Raw genomic sequence first — 4,613 nt, forward strand, 5'->3', positions numbered from 1 at the left:
GTAGTTCAGCTCGTCGTGCCTCACGCAGTTCCTGAGATGCCACTCCTCCTCGTCCTCGTGGTAGAACTGGTCGAACTTGTCCCCGCACAGAGCGCAGGCGTCGTCGCCGAGAGCGCCGGCGGCCACGCTCGGGGCCTGCTCTGTGCTCTCCGGCTGCGGCTTTGACGCGGACGAATTTGTTTCGAACCAACTCTTCTCTGATTGGACAATAGATAATGGTTAGCTTATTTTTGTTTTGTTTCATTATTAATTACGCACACCAACAGGTTACATGATAAACCTTTGCAATAAACATAACATTTAGTGTACTAGCATGTACCCCAATTATAGGTGAGACAGCATTCTAGTATTTAGCATTAGGTAAGTCTTTGTTATGGATGGGACAGTAAATTAATTGTTATTTTTTTTCTATTATTAATAAACGAATTCACATACGAACTTTCCAAAAGATATATTATTTTATTAGTATCTCTCATACTTAATAAAGTAATATGGTAATACAAAACCATTTGCGTCATCACATTACAAAAACACTAGCAACCTGGATTGAAGATGCATCAAATAGCACACAAACCAGGAAGCTAAAGAAAATTCTTTTTACACAAGTGACAAACGAACTTAAAGTGAAAACAAATAAAAAAATATGTTAATACAAACAATTGTAGAATTTTTGCCTAAAACAAATCTGTGATGACGCACTATTGTGACGTTACAAATGAAGTATTTCTATTCTAATTTTAAGTTTGGATAATTGTGAAGGTGACGTCATTGAAGAAAAAGCTGCAGTGCAGTTTGTTACCGCTTCTTCTGCACTGACGCTTTGTAAGCGGCTGTAAAATTAGTTTAAGGTAATTTATTTGACGTCAACCAATTTTGTAAACCAAAAGATATGAAAATTATTAAGTGATGCTTGAAATGTCCCATAATAATGAATAAAAATTATGAATTTGAATTTGACTTACCTCTCTCTTCCACATATTCGACTTCCTCATACTGCGCCCAGTCGGACAGGCTGTAGTACCATTGTCTCGAGTGTGACCTTCTAGCGCCATTCCTCCGCCTTGTGTTCTCTCTGAAGTGCCAGTCCAGGTGCTGGCTATATCTAGAGGTATGTTCTGGCGGGAATCTAACGCTGCAGTTGCTGCATTGCATTCCACCGTACAGTTTGGCTACCAATGCTGGTTGTTTACTGTGAGAGAGAAAGGTAGATAATTAGAATTACTGTGAGAGGTTATTGAGATCAATAAAATAGTGTGGGACATAAAGATTATCGTAATATGCTATTGTTTTCACACGATATACACAAACGCAAATAACTCAGAATTAAAATACCGACATCTGGCTACCTTTTTTCGTGAAACGCTACAATAAAAATACACATCATCAAAACACATATCGAAAATGTTATTTTTTTGAAGTGGTGAAATATCAAAGCAAGATGTAATAGACAAAAAATGCAAAAAAAAACCTTTGTTATTAATTGTAACAAAGAAAGGTATTATTTGTAAATTATTATTGTAAATGTATTCACAGTTGGGCGAGAAATAATGTAACAAACATACAGTCGAGTTTAGAACCTTTAAACTTGTTGATCGAAATCAGATGCACGCAAGTAAAAGTATTTGTATAAGTGTAAGTGCAAGAGAGAATAAGATGAATACTTACACTTTAAGCGTCTCCGGCCTCAACAGGTCCACCTCGTGCACAACACTCCTGTCCTCCTTCGGCTTTGGCTTCTCCGGATTGATCTCCACTTTGGCATCTCCCTTGTTCTGGTTCACTTGCACCAACCCAGTGGCCACTAGCTTAGCAAACAGGTCGTGGACATTCAAGTTAGAGGGTAACGGGTTCATCGGGTTGGGTTTATCGTCCCCTGTCTCCAGTCTGGGCATCCTCTCCGATTTCGCGAAGCAGGGCTCCGCTGAGCGGTACTCGCAGGCCGAGGCTGGAGCGGTACTCGGAGGCCGGGGCTGGAGCGGAGGTATGGCGCTTCGTTCGTAAGGTAGAGGTGGAAGTAAAGGCCGCAGTGGTTCAAAAGGTGGTCTAGGTCGGTTTCCCCTGAAGTATGGTAGGTTGGGTCCTCTAAACGGCCTTGGTGCAAACTCTTCCATTCTCTGTCTGTTTCCTCTCCAAACCGGATATCTCTCAGCATTGAAAGGCCTGAACGGAGGCATCCTTGGTGGCATGGGGACTCTTCCCATCCAGTTCCCTTGTCTGTTGCCATCATAGTCCATGCGGCGAGACTTTATCACATCGGACACTTTCAAGTACTCTTGTCGGCTATCTGGGGGAGTGTATAAGGACATTCCCGGCGTGACTCCCTCGACACTAAAATTGTTCCTCTCGCTTAGAGAAGAGCTAAGACTGGCCGTTTTGTTATTGGTAGTTTTGAGATCCAACTTGTCATTGAGCTGCTTAATTTGGTGCATAAGTGCGTTGAAGTGGTTGTCTCGATGGCCGTCGCTGTATTGCTCCGTGGTTTGGCTCTTGACAGTAGAGATCTTCTCTTTGTGGTCTTCGGCGTCCAAAACCAATCCGTCCTTGACTTCAGTCGCCTCTGCAAGTTTGGCTCGCACCAGGTCCAACTTAGAGGGGGCCTTCTTCACGTCATCACACTTCTCTTTGACCTCGTGCCAATCCTATAAGAAATTTAAGTGTTAATTGTTAAATAACTGTTGTTAAGATTATGATACTGAACTAATTATAGGTATAAGAAAAGATAATAAGCAACCAATGTTATACTATATGAAACTGATCGCGGTCAACATATATGAATGAAAATAAACATTGAAATAAATAATAATAAATTAATGATTTGTTATTTTTTTAAATGGATGTATGAATATTTTATTGAAAATAAAATGAAAATAAATATTGAAATATCATTAAATTGGATGAACTTTAAGCCGAAGACAATAGATACAATACAATCAAGAATAAGTTTTGATGATACAATAGAAGAACTGAAGAATTTTCATAGGTAAGCATTTCTAAAATGTTAAACTTAGAAATGCTTTCAACTTAGAAACCTCTCGGTAACCACGGATCATTGCAACATGATTCGAAACGTCCGAGATAAAATAAAGTTACGTTACGTGCGCGTTTAACACCTGTTTTATTTATAAATAGCATTTCTAAGATTAGGAAAGGCTGAAGGATTGAATCACGCAAAGATGGGAGAGATTAGAGAAATGAAATAAAGTCGTTGAGAAGAAGATGGGTTCGCACTCAGCATATCCATGTGTATGATGATGATATAAAATGCTCTGACTTTCTGTGAAGCCTTGTATGGAGGAGGCTTTGCCATTCAATATATAGGATACATATAAAATATAGGAGGATACAAAATGAAGTGTGACATGTATGGACAGATATAGTAGTCAAATAGAACTTAGAAATAGTACAATTATCAACGAAAGCAACAATTTTTTTTTAGTATTCAGAAGATACAAAAAGCAAGAAATATTTTGAATTAGATAAATATGAACATGCACTACTTTAAAACAAAATCTACGAAGATAGCATTACTGAACAAGGTAACTACATCTAACCTTACTGGGAGCCATCTCTGTTGGTTCCACTTCCTCCGTTTTATCCTGAGTTTGGGGTCGTCCTCCTCTTTGAAATCAAAATCTAAATTAAAATATTATTCAGAAAATAGGCACTTTTTCACGTCATTTTACATTTCATTAAATAAACTGTGTAGTAATCATGGTCCCACGATGTGGCTAAGAAGTTTTCTCTCAAATTTCTCACGGGAAAGTTAAATACATGGGATTTACACGAAGAGACGCCCGTCTGACCTCCGTAACCTTTGCAGGGGTACCCAACCAATATTGGATAATGACCAACGTTTTGGGGGAACGTAACTCAAATTGGATCATAGCAAAAGCTGCATTTTTATTTCTGGGAACCTACGGACATAGTCTTGTTAAGAAATATTTACCATTCTACTAGATGTCGCGTCCTGTTCATCATCCATCTTCTCCTCAGGTGTGGAGGAGTCTCTGATCGTGGGCGGAGGCGGGGCGCTGGCTTCCTCCGCCTGGGGCAGTTGGCGGAGATTCACGTCTTCATTTCCGAAGAGGCTGTAATAAATCCATTTTGTAAATACGCTGGAAGTTTAAATAATGTAAATATTGTGCTGAATGGTACTAACAAACAATAGAATCTTCTTAAAATTTGATTTTAGTTTATTCCCTCTAATGCACACATTATAGGCACTCAACGTTATTACTGTATTAACTTTACTTATTACATTTATATCGCTACAGAACTTTACATCACTTTTTAATGGTGCCGTGACCAATTGAGTACTACTACATCTGACTTCACTACATTGCCAATATTTGTCTAATGCTTTTGACAATAATTCGCCTGCTTTCAAATACTTATACAATCATATTGTGTATCAACGAATACTTACTTATCAAATTTGGCGTGTTGAGTGTTATTCGCTTTCCCATCTTCAGCAGAAAGCAGCTCAGTTGACGGCTTCTTATGACTAACAGTCGCAGGTTTCACCTGCACTAAAGGTATGATCTTCTCGGCCTCTTCCGTCACATCTGAAAATAATATTAAATTTCCATGTTATCGACATCAAGTGCATGAAA

General features: G+C 38.9%; 1 long non-coding RNA gene across 1 annotated transcript; it reads left to right on the forward strand.

Annotated features, from left to right (window-relative positions):
* Nucleotides 1–282: 282 nt before the first annotated feature.
* LOC132903060 (uncharacterized) lies at nucleotides 283–4,114 on the forward strand. The gene is made up of 3 exons (XR_009657311.1): nucleotides 283–360; nucleotides 1,004–1,108; nucleotides 3,994–4,114. It is a non-coding gene; the product is annotated as an uncharacterized LOC132903060 (long non-coding RNA).
* The last annotated feature ends 499 nt before the right edge of the window (nucleotides 4,115–4,613 follow it).

The sequence above is a fragment of the Amyelois transitella genome, chromosome 21 (genome assembly GCF_032362555.1).
Source record: "Amyelois transitella isolate CPQ chromosome 21, ilAmyTran1.1, whole genome shotgun sequence".
Classification (NCBI taxonomy): Eukaryota; Metazoa; Arthropoda; class Insecta; order Lepidoptera; family Pyralidae; genus Amyelois; species Amyelois transitella.